Genomic DNA, 19,402 nt, shown 5'->3' on the forward strand with positions numbered 1-19,402 from the left:
AAGATGCTCCGTTGAAGAGATGGTGATTATAATACCCATAACATAAACAAATTTTTTTAAAAGTGTGCAAAGGAATGTCTTACTTTCAGATAGAGTTCCCAACACTTTCATCATATATGAAATCAAAAGATGCTGTATGTCAACAGCTCAGAATGAATTGAAGCTGATACTGTTAAAAATAACTATAGTGACCATGAAGATACTGAGTCATAGCTATAGAAACCTGTCCAAGATGAATAAAATGTTTCCTGACCCATGACTTTGGAAAAAAGCACTATTTTAACAATACATGGCTTTATTTAATTTGTGATATTATACATATGTGTGAAAATTTAAAAGTACAATATTATAGTAAGTTAGTGCAGCCACAGTTGAAAACAGTATGGAGGTTCCTCAGAAAACTAAAAATAGTTACCATATGATCCAGCAATCCCACTTCTGGGCATATACCCAGACAAAAGTATAATTTGAAAATATGCATGCACCCCTATATCATAGTAACACTATTCACAACAGCCAAGGTATGGAAACAATTTAAATGTCCACTGATGGGTGAATGGATAAAGAAGATGTGGTATATATATACAATGGAATATTTACTCAGCCATAAAAAAGAGCAAAATAATGCCATTTGCAGCAACATGAATGGGCCTAAAAACAGTAAGTCAGGAAAAGAAAGACAAGAAAGACAAGGAAAGACAAGGATTCTTTACCAACTGAACTATGAGGGAAGCCCCTTTAAAAAAAAGAAGGTACATATAATATATGTGTATATTATATATATAACTGAATCATTTTGCTATACAGCAGAAAATAATGCAACACTAACTTATTTTATTTAATCAATAAAAATATTGATTAAAAAGTACAATATTATAAGTAGACATTTGACTACTTAATCTGTGGCTCTACCAGTTTATTATTTATACTGGCTCCAATTTTGGTGGGGAGCAGAATTTTCTCTCTGATATATTAAGGGGAAGACAAGAAGGAAAACATTAGACTGGTTGAGATGTGTTTCCAGAAAGAATTTATACTTCAATCTGATCTCTATGTTAAAGGATATGTACATTTGTTCATTTGCTTTAGGAAAAACTAAGACAACTTATTTTGAAATGGAGCAGATTGAGTATGTGCTTGTGTCTCATACAATACAAGATTGGGTATGGGATAAGGAGGGGAATTGTGCTTCTGGGGTCAGACTTGAGTCCTCACAGCTCTAGGGTGTTCTCTTTGAAGGAAGAGATCTTTCAGCTATCGGGTTTCCCTTGGCTCAGCTGGTAAAGAATCTGCCTGCAATGCGGGAGACCTGGGTCCGATCCCTGGGTTGGGAAGATCCCCTGGAGAAGGGAAAGGCTACCCACTCCAGTATTCTGGCCTGGAGAATTCCATGGACTGTATAGTCCATGGGGTCACAAAGAGTCGGACACAACTGAGCGACTTTCACATCTGGAGACTGTACCTTAAATCTCTGTTAGCTTCTGCTCAAAGCCATGCTCTATCCTACTGGTGTGTTGTCAATAGCTGTCCTGTGGAAAATATGTTGGCAAGGATGTGGGGTGGCCAAACATTCATAAACTGTTGGAGGTAGGGTCAAATGGCACAACTGCTTTGGAAATCAGTTGGGCAGTATCTGCTCAAGCTGAGCATATGCCCACCCTATAAGCCAGCAACCCCACACATGGGTATAGTCCCAACAGAAAGATATACACATGTTCACCAAAATCATGAACTTAAATGTTCGTAATACAACTCATCATATCCAGATGCTCATCAACTGGGAAATGGATAAATGCACTTTGTAATATAAACCAAAGGGAATACTCTACAGCAATGAGAATGAGCTGCAACTCTGCACAACATATGTGTAACTCTTTCAAACAATGTTGAGTGAAAAAAGCTAGGCACAAAAGAATACAAAGCACATAATTCCATTTAAATCAAGACAGGCAAAACAATCTATGGTTATATGAGTCAAAATAAGATTACCCTTGGAGAAGAATACTGACTGACTGGAAAAGGGGCCAAAGAGGGTCTTCCAGGATGCTGGTAATGCTCGTTTTCTTGATCTGGGTTGGTTACCTGGTATGTTCAATTTATACAAATTCTTGGAGCTATATACTTAGGGTATGTGCACTTTTCTGTGTATATATTAGATTTCAACAAATGTCTTAAAGAAAGGTAATGTTTTCACATTCTGCAAACTGGGCACTGAGCATCTGGAGATATTAATGCAGCTGCAATCTAAACCTCGTGTTCTAATTTTGTCAACTGTTTTTGTTTTCATGTGTTTATGTCTTGTTTCTCTAATTAAATTTTAAGCTCTTTGATGGGGATGCCTGTGTCTTGTTTTTCTTTGTATTCCCTCAGTGGACAAACAGTGTGCATGCTCATTAAATACTTGTTCATTTATCAGGAGGAAAAGCAGTCTTGCATAGCCACCTCATGGAAGGGTATGGTTTTCATGTCCAATTGTAGCAGAATCTTTTAATAATTATGTTCACTAATTTAAGACAGTCTTAGAATAGAGTGGCTATTTTGAGCTCTTAACCTTGTGTTTTAGACAATCTGATGTGCCAAATGCTTTGACTAAAATCTCCTGAGATAAAGTGCCAGCTTTGGAATAGATTTTCTGAGAAGCCAACTTTGAGTGCTGGCAGAAAATGGAGTGGCTGACTGCCAGCTGTGGGTGGGAAAACTTGCTTTGAACTTTGCTTGACTATCTCGTTAACTTACTGTGCCATGGGTGAATTCTCTCTGGCTCTTCAGGGTCTGGAGAGATAGAGGAAGAAGCACATAGAGAGAACACGCAGCAACTCCAGGGCCTCAGTCACAGCGGGAAATGGTGCTGGCTTAAGACACTGTTAGTGAAATGAGTCAGCATGTCAGCTCAGCCAGAGGACAAAATCTCCACACGTTAGCTATAACTGCAGCGAAAATCCATCCTAAACTGAGAGCAAGCACTCATCTTCCTCCTTAAAGTAAAAACAGCCCTTGGTGGAAAATTTTACATCATAAATAATGCACATTGTAATACTTCAGAACTGTGGGGACCTATAGGTAAGAATTGTTTGAAATCTTTTTTGTTTTTTTTTGACTTGGCTCTGAAAATAAAATGGTTGATTATTTTTAAAGTGACATGTGGAAGAATCCTATCAGACCCTAGGTTACTAAACACTTACACTGAAAAAAAATGCAGACAAAAACATATTTTTCTGAAATCAATAATTTAACTGATTCCAATTTGGGATGCTCTTGTGATTCTCTGCTATAATATTTTTCCACTTGGAAACTCAAGAGTTAATTCTGTCTGCTTTTGTAGTCAGCTTATAAGAGCAGCAGGAAGAAAAAGAATGGTATCCCCAGTGTTTCTGTAGGATGCTACATTGATTTCCTAGTTTCATGTACATTGCTTTTGGGGGTTTGGAACTTCCCTCACAATTTACTATTCCCTTTCCCTTTCTTGAAAGCACACACATGCACCCCCTTGAAGGCAGAATTAATCTCAGCAAGAATTCTGTGAAAGGTGGACTTCCTTTATTTGGGATCTGAGAGGAATTTGTAGAGAGCCAAAGTCTTGAACACACTTCTAGGAGTCTGGATAATTCTGGAAGCCATTAGAAGAAAACAGAGAAGCCCTACAAGTGTAGTGAGAGCTCATATGCAAGTGTGAGCAGTTAATTGACATTATCTTTTCATTTCCTTTCTCTTCTTTCACACCCAGAAATTGCCAAGGCATCAAAGTTGATTGAAGGTAACTGGTCCTTCAATCAGAAAAAAGGGAAATTTCAGCTGATTTGGAAATGTTTCTGATCTTACATTGATTTATTCTTTTTAGGGAAAGTATGAGAGTTTTTCACTGTTTCTTGACTCTTTCCTGAAACTTCCAAAACTTACCAGACTTGTGTCTAAATGTAGAGCTTTGTATTTTATTCTTAGTCTGAATCACATATTTAAAGAGCTAAAATGTTGAAAGCCGTCTTTCAAGATGGTTTATTGTCATCTCTGTAGTCCCAAATGCTTATGAATGGGGTGATTGTGTATCTGAATATTTGAATAAATAATTCAATGATGAATAGTTATTTAAAGAGCATTGTATAGATAAAGCAAAAACAAGACAAATTCACCAGTTTAGACAACTAGGACTCTGAATAATCGGGAGTTAGTAATGAATTTCTGGTTTTGTGGGTCTCAATGCAGGTGATCTCATGTACAGATTTAAGAGTTGGACCATAAAGAAGGCTGAGCACCAAAGAATTGATGCTTTAGAACTGTGGTGCTGGAGAAGATGTTTGAGAGTCCCTTGGACTGCAAGGAGATCAAACCAGTCAATCAACTCTGAATATTCATTGGAAGGACTGTTGCTGAAACTGAAGCTCCAATACTTTGGCCACCTGATGCAAAGAGACAACTCATTGGAAAAGACCCTGATGCTGGGAAAGATTGAGGGCAGGAGGAGAAGGGGACGACAGAGGATGAGATGGTTGGATGGCATCACCAACTCAATGGACATGAATTTGAGCAAACTCCGGGAGATAGTGAAGGACAAGGAAGCCTGATGTGCTGCAGTCCATGGGGTTGTGAAGAGTTGGACATGACTTAGCCACTGAAGACAACAATAACGATGTAGGTGAAAAACTGAGATGAGAGCATGCGTTTTAAGGTGGAGGTGGTGGCAGGTTTTTCTTTATGTCCAAGAGCTTTTGAGGTGGAGTGTGGGACAGCGGGCTTCTGTAATTATCAGGGTAAGGGACTGAGAGCCACAAGATATCTACTGCACATTTCATGAGAGCTTGTATGGAACCCTCTTACACTGTTGGTGGGAATGCAAACTAGTACAGCCGCTATGGAGAACAGTGTGGAGATTTCTTAAAAAACTGGAATTAGAACTGCCATATGACCCAGCAATCCCACTTCTGGGCATACACACCAAGGAAACCAGATCTGAAAGAGACACGTGCACCCCAATGTTCATCACAGCACTGTTTATAATAGCCAGGACATGGAAGCAACCTAGATGCCCATCAGCAGATGAATGGATAAGGAAGCTGTGGTACATATACACCATGGAATATTACTCAGCCATTAAAAAGGATTCATTTGAATCAGTTCTAATGAGATGGATGAAACTGGAGCCCATCATACAGAGTGAAGTAAGCCAGAAAGATAAAGAACATTACAGCATACTAACGCATATATATGGAATTTAGAAAGATGGTAACAATAACCCTATATGCAAAACAGAAAAAGAGACACAGATGTACAGAACAGAATTTTGGACTCTGTGGGAGAAGGCGAGGGTGGGATGTTTCGAAAGAACAGCAACATGTATATTATCTAGGGTGATACAGATCACCAGCCCAGGCTGGATGCACGAGACAAGTGCTTGGGCCTGGTGCATTGGGAAGACCCAGAGGGATCGGGTGGAGAGGGAGGTGGGAGGGGGGATCGGGATGGGGAATACATGTAAATCCATGGCTGATTGATGTCAATGTATGACAAAAACCACTACAATGTTGTAAAGTAATTAGCCTCCAACTAATAAAAATAAATGAAAAAACAAAACAAAACAAAAAAACAACAAAAGCAAAAAAAAAAAGAAAGCAAGCCTGTATGGAATAGTCCAGAATCTACTGGTACCATGTCTGCTTTCAACTTCCTCCCCCGTATCATCAGAAGGAAACTATTCACCTCTAGTTCCCTTGCATATTCTGCCTCTGTTTTTGTTTCCTACCATATTTTCTTCTAGAGTTCCCTCTCTTTCTCTTAGTCCTTGTCTCTTTTCAAGCTTATCTGCCTCACACCCATCATCCTCATTGAGTATTCAAGCATGTAGCAGCTTCAGAACCACTTAGATAATTTGACCATCTAGTTTCCTTGATTATGAAGTCAGATGCCACAGAGATGTCTCTTAAAATACCTACTACATTATATGAGTTGTTCATGCTACCTTTAAGATTTAGATGAGACTGAAATCCATTCCCTGCCATGAAGATGTCGGAAGCAGGCAATCCACATGGTCCCAGGGGGTTTTAGAACTGCTATGGACCAGTGAATGTCACATATTTGTTATTCTACCTCATTCTGAATGGGAATGACTATTATGGTTACCCTGTCTCATTCCACCTATTTCTACACATGTTATAGCAGGGATCAGCCAACTTTTCCATAAAGGGCCAGATAGTGAATATGTCAGGCTTTGCGGGCCTTATGTTCTCTGCAGCAGCAACTCAATTGTCCATGGCAGCATGAAAGCAGCCATAGAAAACTTTAATGGGTGTGGTTGTATTCCAGTAAAACTTTACAAAATACTGGCTGGATTTGTCCTGCAGGCTGTAGTTGTTGCTTCCACATACATTATCCCTTTCATTGTGAGACTCCTATTATCAAGAATTTGTCACTTTAAACCTCTATATCACTTGGCTTTTATTTTACAATTTGTTTTTTCTTATCCTTTCCTATTGTTTTATGGCAAAGCACTCCAATCAGATTGCTAGCATAGTAATGTGGTGTTTGGCAGGGTCCATTCTGCTACATATGTATCCTAGATATTAAGATCTTTATTGCTATGATTATATTTTTGATACTTTACATTTTCACTTGATTCTTTTAAAATCATCCTTTTACTGCTTCATGATTCAAATAACCTTCCTTATCTCTTTGAGGGTATTTAATATGCCATCTGTTCCAGTAACTCTGTTTTATGTGGTATGCATTATTTAATTTGCTTTTTTAGTAGATGTTGTATTACTCAGAGATAAAATTCTTTTGGCTAACATGGTCCTGTTCCTTGGGTACCAGCTACTCTCTCTAGTAATGTAATTTTGGAATGGATGAATTTCAGGCTGTAGTTGTTTATATCCTGCATGATGATTTTTAAGGAGAGACGAGTAGATTAATCCAAGTCTGGAATACCTCAGAAACCACAGAACCACCTTCATTTGCTGCTATGCCACAGGCAACTCTTCCAATCCTTCGAAATCATTTCTATAAACACTTGAAGAAGCCACATTGTGAGGTGGTGGTCTCCTTAAATTGTAATCTATCAGCTCTGGGAATTCAGACAGTAACAGGGGAGAAGTGACTGCCTGTGTGGCCCAGGACAAACTCTATCTCTTTATCAACTCCTTCTGCAAGGATGCTTCGTGCTACCTTGAGAGAACCTTGCTAACACTGCCATTCTAGGCTATCTCTCCCTTTTCTATGTGAAGGGACACGATTATGTTGAGAGAATGTGGGGAAAGGGTAAGAGGACAACTGAAAGGCTCTCCCTTCATCTATCTAATTCCTGCTGTATTTGTCTGTCCACTGCCCCAGACTGCCACTATCCCTAGAGGCACAAATTCATGACCTCTTATGGCTTCCCAAAAGTCTGAAGAGTTTTTTATTCATTGGTGTTAATTCCTTGGTTCCCTCTTTTCCTCTCACTTGTGAAGTTTCTCCATGGTTGATTTTGAGAGAGGGGAGCTAGCAATCTCTGTTAGTTCTCCACCTTGTCAAGAATCAAAAACTCCATGAAGCTATCTTTCATATTCATCTTAAGACTTTCTCGGCCAAATAATTAAGGGTCGTGTGACAGTTACACTGACTTACATCGGTAAGCAGGAAAGGAGAAACAGGAAAAAAGAAAAGAAAGACAATAAATGGCTAACATAAAATATGAGCAGAAGTATTAGTATGAGTAATAAATTTAAATGTTCTAAACTCACTGTTAAAAGCCAGAGAACATTAAAATGAGTTTAAAAATAAGATTAAACAATATAAAATCTACCTACAACAAATGAAACAAAAGAATACAGAAAGATGGAAAGTAAAATGAATGAAAAGATGTAACAAACAGATACAAGCCAACAGAATCTGGGATAGCATCTTAATATCTGATAAAATAGAATTAAACCAAAGATATAAGGGATAAACAGGTCTTTGTATACAAGCAAAAGTTATAATAGAATCAGAAGGAAAAAGGAATCATGAATATGTATGTATCTAACAATGTAACTTCAAAATATATAAAGCAATTATTCATAATATGGGGAAAATTAATTCTTCAACAATAACTTATTTAGATGTTTAAATCCACCTCTTTCTAAGACTGACAGATCAAGAAATCAAAAACAAACTGAGACATGGGAGGTCTAAATATATAAATTAATAATTTTTAGTCATTAGATATTAATTAAATGCAAATCAACACATTCTTTTTGAATATATTTTCAAAAATTGATGGTGCAATAGGCCATAAAGGGAGCCTCAATAAATTCCAAAGTATCAATATTAAAAACCTATGGTCTCCTACAGTAATATAATAAAATGAGAACATAAAATTAAAGAATTGCTAAAAATTCCTGTGAGATTAGAAACTGAATAGTCTGCTAAAACCCCCTTTGATTAAGAAGTAAAGTATTAAAATGAAATTCAAGTGAATTACAATTAAAACATTACTTGTCAAATTTTGTGGGACACAGAGCAACGTCCTCACATAGAGGTAAATTTATAACTTTTAACACATTTGCCAAGAAACAAGAAATGTTGAAATGAGCTCCTTTCAAGTCAAGGAGTTTTAAAACTATGAATACAATAGGGACTAAAAATAATAAATGAGCATAATGAATAACAATAAGTAATTAAATTTGAAAACCTAGATGACTAGATTCTTTTCTGGAAAAAAAAATCTAAATGCTAAAATTTACCTAAGAAGCTGATGAAAAAGGACAGGAAGCATCAAAAAAATTCATGACAATTAAAAACTTTTTACTTTCCAGGACCATATGTTTTTACAGGTAATTTCTACTAAATCTTAAACAAATAGTTTTTACCTTAGATAAGTTGTTCTGGAAGATAGAAAATAAGTCTATTTTATGTTGCTAGACTAATGAACTCTGGTTTCCAAAACTGGACATAGGTAATATAGAAAAAGAAATATTATTTATAGATTTCTCATGTATGAATGTAGAAGCCAAAATTATAATGGAGGAAAAGAATATTATTCTCTCAATTGATGCAGAAAATGCATTTAATGAATCAAGACCTTTTTATGATTAAGTCTTCACAAACTAGGAATAAAAAAATTTCTTTATTATGGGAAAGATTATACATCAAATTTCTAGAGCAAATATTATATTTAATTGAGAAATCTTGGAGAAATTTTTATTATCAGGAATGAGGCAAGAATACCTCTATCATGACTGCTGTTGAATATAGTACTGGGACGTACAAAGTTATAAGAAAGAAAAACAAACTAAGTTTATAAAAATTGGAAGCAAGCAATAAAGCTATCATTATCTGTTCAGTTCAGTTCAGTTCAGTCGCTCAGTTGTGTCCGACTCTTTGCGACCTCATGAATCACAGCACGCCAGGCCTCCCTGTCCATCACAAGCTCATTATCTGTAGATGATATCAAATCTACCTAGAAAAGCTAATAAAATCAAGAAACAAGCTGGGCAAACACAAGATCAACTTATGAAATTAATAGCATTTGTGTACAGTAGCAACAAGGGCCTAGAAATGATGGTTTTAAAAAAGATACCACTTATAATAGCAAAGTGAAAGTGAAAGTCACTCAGTCGTGTCTGACTCTTTGCGACTCCATGGACTATATACAGTCCATGGAATTCTTCAGGCCAGAATACTGGAGTGGGTTGCCATCCCCTTCTCCAGGGGGATCTTCCCAACCCAGGCATTGAACCCAGGTCTCCCTCATTGCAGGGAGATTCTTTACCATCTGAGCCACTAGGGAAGCCCTATAATAGCAAAGGAAGAAGAAAGAAAGCAAAAAAGCAAAAACAAAACTAAAAAATAAAATACAAAAAATATGCAACCAACCAACCAAAAAATAAATACCTACAAAGTTGCTGTTGACAAATTATGACTTTTGGGATAATCCAGCCAACAACCTGTTTTTGTAAATAAATTTTTTTTGAAGCACATACAACAGTCTGTGTCTGCTTTCATGCAACAATGACAGAGCTGAGTTTGAACAGAGACTGTATGACCTGCAAAGCCTAACATATTTACTATCTGTCCCTTTACAGAAAAAAAATTTGCTGATTTCTGCTCTAACGCATACAGGAGCAAACATAACCTCAAATATACAACACCTATGTGGGAAAAAGTTTTAAAGTTCTATTAAAGGATAGAAAAGAAGATCAGAATAAATGAGGAGACATTCCATGATCTTAGATTGAATGACTAGATTTTATTAAAATATTCTGTCACCTCCAAGTTAATTGAAATCAATTTTTTAATTGATGTGAAATAATTGTTTATATTCATTATTACTAGATGTAACTCAAATCCAGAATTAATCTGGATTTTTGAAGCACTCAAAAACTTTATTTTAAATTTACTATGGAAGAATAACCTTCTGCTAATACCTAAATCAATTTTTAAAAGGAAGAACTAAGAGGGGATTTATCTATTCAGATATTAAGATACGGCACAAAGCCACAACAAGAAAAACATATCTGGTACTGGTGTAAGAACAAACAGATCAATGGAATGGAACAGAGAACTCAGAGACAGACCTTGTATATATGAGAATTTAATATGTGATCAAAGTAGCACTAGAAATCAATGGGAAAGGTTTAGCAGATGGTATTGAGTAAACTAACTCACTTTATGGAGAAAAAGAAAACTGGGATTCTACTTAATAACCATGTTCAAAAGTGGTTTCCAGATGCATGAAAGAATTAAATGTGAAAGATGAAGTTATAAAATTAATAGAAGATAATGCTGGATATTTGTTTGTGGCCTAAGGGAATGAGGCTCTTAAATAAAGCTCCAAAGCAAAGAAAAAGAAAAGAAAAAAGAAAAACAGGAACTAGAATATGTAAAAATTAAGGGTGGTGGTAATTTAGTTGCTAAGTCATGTCCAACTCTTATGATCCCCTGGACTATAGACCACCTGGCTCGTATGTCTATGGGATTTCTCAGGCTGGAGTGGATTGCCATTTCCTTCTTCAGGGGATCTTCGTGATCCAGGGATTGAACCTGGGTCCCTGCATTGCAGGCAGATTCTTTACCAACTGAGCCACCTGGGAAGCTGCATAATTCCTCTCCAATAAAGAAAATATGGACAAAGTAAGCAGTCAGATGATAAACTGGGAGAAAATACTTCCAATGTCAAACTAACAAGAAACTCCATCAAATAAATAAGAAAATGACACTCTAGTAGAAAAATGAACAAAAGAAAAAGAAGTAGCAATTCATAGAAGAAGAAAGCAAATGACTACATCAAGTATATGAAGATATGCTCTAAATCTTTAGTAATCAGAGAAATGCAAAATAAAACAAGGGATATCTTTTTGCTCTTATCAGGTTGGCAAACATCTGAGGTGTGGGAACACTAACTAAGCCTGTGGGGAAACAGGAATCATCATACATTGCTGGAGGGATTGTGGGGGTGGAGGCTATTGCAACCATTCTAGAGAGCAAGATGGCATGTTTTAGCCAAATTGAAAACATCTGTATACATTATAACCCAGAAATTTCACTTTTGGTTATATATCTCAGAGAATTCTCCTAGAGTTCTGTAAGGTGGCCATATTCAAAGATGCTCATCACATATTATGGCTTCCCAGGTGGCTCAGTGGCAAAGAAACCACCTGCCAATGCAGATGTGGGTATGATCCCTGGGTGGGGAAGATGCCCTGGAGGAGGAAATGGCAAACCTACTGCAGTATTCTTGCTTGGGAAATCCCATGGATAGAGGAGCCTGGTGAGCTGCAGTCCACGGGGCCACAGAGTCAGACATGACTGAGCGACTGAGCACACACACACATCACATGTTATGTGTAGTAGTGCGGAGTAGGGGCAATCCAGATGTGTACCTCTGGCTCTCAATATGCCAGCAAATCTGGAAAACTCAGCAGTGGCCACAGGACTGGAAAAGGTCAGTTTTCATTCCAATCCCAAAGGAAGGCAATGCCAAAGAATGTTCAAACTACCGCACAATTGCACTCATCTCACATACTAGCAAAGTAATGCTCAAAATTCTCCAAGCCAGGCTTCAACAGTACGTGAACTGTGAACTTTCAGATGTTCAACCTGGATTTAGAAAAGGCAGAGGAACCAGACATCAAATTGCCAACATCCACTGGATCATTGAAAAAGCAAGAGAGTTCCAGAAAAACATCTACTTTTGCTTTATTGACTACACCAAAGCCTTTGACTGTGTGGATCACAATAAACTGTGGAAAATTCTTAAAGAGATGGGAATACCAGACCACCTGACCTGCTCCTGAGAAACCTGTATGCAGGTCAGGAAGCAACAGTTAGAACTGGACATGGAACAACAGACTGGCTCCAAATTGGGAAAGGAGTACATCAAGGCTGTATATTGTCACCCTGCTTATTTAACTTATATGCAGAATACATCATGTGAAATGCCAGGCTGGATGAAGTACAAGCTGGAATCAAGATTGCCAGGAGAAATATCAATAACCTCAGATATGCAGATGACACCACCCTTATGGCAGAAAGCAAAGAAGAACTAAAGAACCTCTTGATGAAAGTGAAAGAAGAAAGTGAAAAAGTTGGCTTGAAACTCAACATTCAGAAAACTAAGATCATGGCATCTGGTCCCATCACTTCATGGCAAATAAATGGGGAAACAGTGAGAGACTTTATTTTTTTGGGTTTCAAAATCACTGCAGATGGTGACTGCAGCCATGAAATTAAAAGACACTTGCTCCTTGGAAGAAAAGCTATGACCAACCTAGACAGCATATTAAAAAGCAGAGACATTACTTTGCCAACAAAGATCCATCTAGTCAAAGCTATGGTTTTTCCAGTAGTTATGTATGGATATGAGAGTTGGACTATAAAGAAAGCTGAGTGCCAAAGAATTGATGCTTTTGAACTGTGGTGTTGGAGAAGACTTGAGAGTCCCTTGGACTGCAAGGAGATCCAACCAGTCCATCCTAAAGGAGATCAGTCCTGAATATTCATTGGAAGGACTGATGCTGAAGCTGAAACTCCAATACTTTGGCCACCTGATGCAAAGAACTGACTCATTTGAAAATACCCTGATGCTGGGAAAGACTGAAGACAGGAGGAGAAGGGGACGAGAGAGGATGAGATGGTTGGATGGCATCACTGACTCAATGGACAAGAGTTTGAGCAAGCTCTGGGAGTTGGTGATAGACAGGAAGGCCTGGCATACTGCAGTCCATGGGGTTGCAAAGAGTCGCACATGACTGAGCGACTGAACTGACTGACCACTGAAGAAATGAGTTAAGAAAATGTTAAGGGTGCAACTCATGGAATTCTGTGTCATAATTGGAAGCATCTGACCACTTGTACACAGTCACATGGATATCTTTAAAACATAGTGCTGAATGGGTAAAAATTAATCAGGGTATGTAAATGAGAGTGAGAAATGAAGCTAAATAAATAAAATACAATAGAAAATTCCTTGGCAGTCCAGTCATTAAGACTCCGTGCTTTCACTGCCATGGGCCCAGAGTTCAATCCCTGGTTGGGGAACTAAGATCCCACAAGCTGCACAGTGTGGCCAAATAAATAAACAAATGAATAAAAGAAAAAAATATACTAGAGCTGGACCTTTCATGGACCAACAATGACAGACGAACAGAGGAATAAAATGAACTCTCCCCCCAGCCATTATCCTTAGCTGAATGCCCACTGCCAACTGCTCTTGGGCCCAATGCCTCTAACTTTGTGGTTATACTGAACTTTTACTGGGAAAAGTCTCCTTGAAAAATCTTCCCTTTTGCCTATACTGTAAAAGGTTAGGATTTCCTCTGCTTCCCAGCTTTTTGGGTATGACTGTCAGTCTGATCCAATTGAATTTATAACTGCCAGGTATTTCTTTCTTTTCTGATCTATTGCTGATACCCATCACAGACTCCCAATAGACTGTGGAATAATTATTTTTATATTTCTTCTTCAATGGTTTTTGTAAGAAGGAGAGGTAAAATATCTGTGTTCACTCAATTATCTCGAATCAGAAGTCTAAAAGATTTATTATTTACTTTTTAATTTTGTGCTTCAACACTCCTAATCTAAATTTCAAACCTAGGGTTGTTGAAATAGCTTTCTTAAATATTTTAAGCTTGGCTTCTGAGAAAATTGCTTTAAACTCAGAACTCCAACAAGTTTAGACAGATCCACTATTTGTGGGTTTTTAATATGCCGTCACACTCAACATCCTGGGTGCAAATTTGAGAACATGGAGCTATCTTAAAATTGCTTTAGCACTTGAGGTGAAATTAAATTCATAAATCAATAAAGAAAAGAAAGCAAAAATGCATAAAAGCAGTGATTTATTTATGCATTAAATGCTAATATTGACACCTCTTATACTTCTTTAAATTCCAAGAATGTCCTAAACTTGTTGATTATTTTAATCTTATTGCTACTGTGCTTGGAAATGTAATTCTTGAAATTAACTTTTAAAATTAAAATATAACATTTTAGAAAGTGCACAGATCATAAGTACACAGCTTGATGAATTTTCAGAGTAAACAAACCCATGTGTAATTACCAACTATATCTAGAAATAGACTACCCACAGCCTAAAAGGGCCCTTCATGCAAATTGCCAGTCAAGGTAGCTCACATCCTAACTTTTAAAACCATATATTTGCTTTGCCTGCTTTTGAACTTTAAGAAAATGGAACTGAAGAATGCATATTTTGTCTGGTTTCTTTCACTCAACATTTGTATGTGAGATTCATCCATGTCAGTATGTGTAGATGTAAGATATAGATGATTAATTTTCTGTTGCTATACAGCATTCTACTGTATGAGTGAACCACAGTTCACTTATCCTTTTCACATTGAATACTTGGATTGTTTTCAGTTTGGGATTATTAAAAACACTGCTGCTGTAAATGTTCTTGAGATGTTTTTTAATGCACCTATATGCTCACCTTTTTGGGTTATGTACCTAAAAGTGAAAGTTCTGGGTTGTAGGGGATGCTTCTGTTCAGCACCTGCAGGTACCACTTTCCCGTAGTGCTTGTACCAATTTACACTCTCACCAGCATTGCATGAGAGTTTCAGTTACTCACATCCTTGCCAATACTTGATATTATTAATCTGTCAAATTTTAGCCCTTTTATGAGGCATGGAGTCATATCCCACTGTGATTTTAATTTGCATTTTCATGGTGATCAATATGATTCAGTACATTTTTATGTCTCCTGATTATTTGGATATCCACTGATGGCTCAGAGGGTAAAGCGTCTGCCTACAATGCAGGAGATCTGGGTTCAATCCCTGGGTCGGGAAGATCTCCTGGAGAAGGAAATGGCAACCCACTCCAGTATTCTTGCCTGGAAAATCCCATGGACAGAGAAGCCTGGTAGACTACAGTCCATGGGGTCACAGAGTCGGATACAACTGAGCGACTTCACTTTTCACTTTCTTGGAAATGTGCATTTAAAATTTTATGGCCCATTTTCCATTGGATTGTCTTTTAAAAATGGATTTGTAGTAGTCTTTCGCTCCAAAATATACAAGCAGCTCATGCAGCTCAATACCAGAAAAATGAACAACCCAATCAAAAAGTGGGCAAAAGAACTAAACAGACATTTCTCCAAAGAAGACATACAGATGGCTAATAAACACATGAAAAGATGCTCAACATCACTCATTATTAGAGAAATGCAAATCAAAACCACAATGAGGTATCATCTCACACTGGTCAGAATGGCCATCATCAAAATGTCTACAAACAATAAATGCTGGAGAGGGTGTGGAGAAAAGGGAACTCTCTTACACTGTTGGTGGGAATGCAAACTGGTACAGCCACTATGGAGAACAGTGTGGAGATTCCTTAAAAAACTGGGAATAGAACTGCCATATGACCCAGCAATCCCACTGCTGGGCATATACCCTGAGGAAACCAGAACTGAAAGAGACACATGTACCCCAATGTTCATTACAGCACTATTTACAATAGCTAGGACATGGAAGCAACCTAGATGTACATCAGCAGATGAATGGATAAGGAAGTTGTGGTACATATACACAATGGAATATTATTTAGATATAAAAGGGAACACATTTGAGTCAGTTCTAATGAGGTGGATGAACCTTAGAGCCTATTATACAGAGTGAAGTAAATCAGAAAGAGAAAGACAAATAACTGTATATTAATGCATATATATGGAATTTAGAAAGACAGTACCGATGATCCTACATGCAGGGCAGCAAAGGAGACACAGGCATAAAGAACAGAATTTTGGATTCAGTGGAAGGAGAGGGTGGGATGATTTAAGAGAAAATAGCATTGAAACATATACATTCAGTTCAGTCGCTCAGTCATGTCCAACTCTTTGCAACCCCATGGACTGCAGCATGCCAGGCCTTCCCTGTCCATCACCAACTCCCAGAGCTTGCTCAAACTCATGTCCATCGAGTTGGTGATGCCATCCAACCATCTCATCCTCTGTCGTCCCCTTCTCCTCCTGCCTTCAATCTTTCCCAGCATCAGGGTCTTTTCAAATGAGTCAGTTCTTTGCATCAGGTGGCCAAAGTATTGGAGTTTCAGCTTCAGCATCAGTCCTTCCAATGAATATTCAGGACTGATCTCCTTTAGGATGGACTGGTTGGATCTCCTTGCAGTCCAAGGGACTCTCAAGAGTCTTCTCCAACACCACAGTTCAAAAGCATCAATTCTTTGGCACTCAGCTTTCTTTATAGTCCAACTCTCATATCCATACATGACTACTGGAAAAACCATAGCTTTGACTAGACAGACCTTTGTTGGCAAAGTAATATCTCTGCTTTTTAATATGCTGTCTAGGTTGGTCATAGCTTTTCTTCCAAGGAGCAAGTGTCTTTTAATTTCATGGCTGCAGTCACCATCTGCAGTGATTTTGGAGCCCAAAAAAATAAAGTCACTGTTTCCCCATCTATTTGCCATGAAGTGATGGGACCAGATGCCATGATCTTAGTTTTCTGAATGTTGAGTTTTAAGCCAACTTTTTCCACTGTCCTCTTTCACTTTCATCAAGAAGCTCTTTAGTTCTTCTTCACTTTCTGCCATAAGGGTGGTGTTATCTGCATATCTGCGGTTATTGATATGCCAGGAGAAACATATACATTACCATATGTAAAATAGATAGCCAGCAGGAATCTGATGTATGACGCAGGAAACCCAAAGCAGGTGCTCTGGGACAACCTAGAGGGACACAGCGGGGAGGGAGGTGGGAGGAGGGAACAGGATGGTGGGGACACGTGTATACCTATGGACTATTCATGGTGATGTATGGCAAAAACCATCACGATATTGTAAAGTAATTATCCTCCAATTAAAATAAATAATTAAATTTAAAAAGAGGTAATCTTTCTTTCTCTCCCTCTTTCTCCAACACCCCTGCCCCACCTCACCCTTTTTCTTCCTTGTTTCTTCTTCTTTAAAACATATGCTGTGGGTATAAATCCTTTACCACTTCTATGTGTTGAACAGTATTTTCTCCTGGCATGTGGATTTCTTTTCACTCTTTTAATGATGTAGAAGCTCTTAACTTTAACGTAGTCAGTCCAATTTATGAATAGTGTAGTACAGTGTCTTATCTCTAGTTTCCAGTTCTTTGATAAAATTCTCCACTTGTAATTTAATTTTTAACATATTATCAGGGCCATTTTAAAATCTAGGTTATATAATTCCATTCTATGGATTTGCTGTGGGTCTTCTTCTATTGTCTTTTTAAAAATTCTGGTTTTTGGTTACATCTCATCTCCTTAAATGTTTGATTATTTTTGACTGAGTGCCAGATATTTGCACTCAAACTTTGATAGCTGTTTTGATGCTCTACTATACAAACTTTCTCTAGAGTGGATTTATTTTTTCATTTGTTAGGTAACTAGGTTTGGGGATGATCACCTTTTACCAGTCTGAAACTGAGATGACTTAAAGCTGTGCTTTAATCGTTCTGAGGACTGTTTTATTTCAAGTCACCTTTCCTCCTAGAACATAGCCCTTTGTGGTCTTGATGGCTTGAGATATTTACAGGGTGTCTTCTCTTAAGCAGTCTGAACTCCAATTTGTGTCCCTTTATGCTCTGTTATGTTTAGCTTTTCAGCCTCTCAGCTGCTGCTTTCACTTTTGTAATTGGCAATCATCTCGATGGGAAGAGTATTCTGAAATGTCTGTCTCGAGAGTCTTGGCTTCCGTCTTCTTCTGAAATTTGATTCTGAAAATTCTCCCTGCCTTGGTAGTTCTTTGATTCATTCAAGCTAAGGTTTTTTTTTAATCATTTGTTCAAGCTTTTCTAATTGTTGTCAGCAGGGTTGTTGGTTTGAAACAACTAGGCAGCTATTGCTCCAGAGGAAACTTTTAAGAGTAAAAATCTGATCATGCCTTCTCTCCTCAGAAACCTTTGATGTGAAGTGAAGTCGCTCAGTTGTGTCCGACTCTGCGACCCCATGGACTGTAGCCTACCAGGCTCCTCCATCCATGGAATTTTCCAGGCAAGAGTACTGGAGTGGGCTGCCATTTCCTTTCTTTAATATGTCCTAATTTCTACCCATTCCCACCTTTATTTTTGCATTTTTTCTCTAAAGCAGACATATATTTTACACTTCTATGGCTTTTCTGATATTTTGTCCTCTCCCTGGCATTCTCTTCTGTCCCTTCACTGCCTGAAAAATGGCCTCTTTCTTCACAACCCGTGTTCTATTTTATATCCTTCCTCAGACTCCCTTCTCTGTTTGGCCTCTTATTTCATACACACTATGCTATAGGGGCTTCCCAGGTGGCTCAGCAGTAAAGAACCCGCCTGCCAATGCAGGAGACACAAGAGACATGGGTTCAATCCCTGGGTTGGGAAGATCCCTGGAGGAGGAAATGGCAACCTGCTCCAGCATCCTTGTTGGGAAAACCCCACGGAGAGAGGAGACTGCTGGGATACACTCCATGGGGTCTCAAAGATTCAGACATGATTGAGTGGCTGGGCATGCACACACACATATTCTAGCTGTAACTCTCATGCAGCCAGCCTTCCATTTGTTCATATGTCTGTCTCCCTCACTAGAATGTGAGTTTTGTTTTCTTTTGGCCCAGGCCACATATGATTCATCATTTTATTTCTAAGTGCCTAGTGCAGTATTTAGCACTAAAGAGGCATGAAATGAATATTTCTTGGACTAAAATGAATTGGGTGACAAGTTCAAATCTAAGTTTGATTTGGTTCTGAGGTTACCTCCCAGTTTGTCTTGTCTCAGGTGTTGGTAAAGGCTTTACATAGGGATGACCAATTCTATGTCTCAGACTTCTTCCTGCCTGGTTGCTGGTCTTCTCTTACAGAACTGGTTTATTACTCTTTTTCTTGTCTATTGATATCACAGACTGGTCAGTACCTTATACTAGGCCTGGTATTAAACTCTAGTGACCTCTCAGCCCCTGTTGGAATTGTTGTTCAAAGTTCACA

Source organism: Odocoileus virginianus, unplaced genomic scaffold, assembly GCF_023699985.2.
Source record: "Odocoileus virginianus isolate 20LAN1187 ecotype Illinois unplaced genomic scaffold, Ovbor_1.2 Unplaced_Scaffold_4, whole genome shotgun sequence".
NCBI classification, from domain to species: domain Eukaryota; kingdom Metazoa; phylum Chordata; class Mammalia; order Artiodactyla; family Cervidae; genus Odocoileus; species Odocoileus virginianus.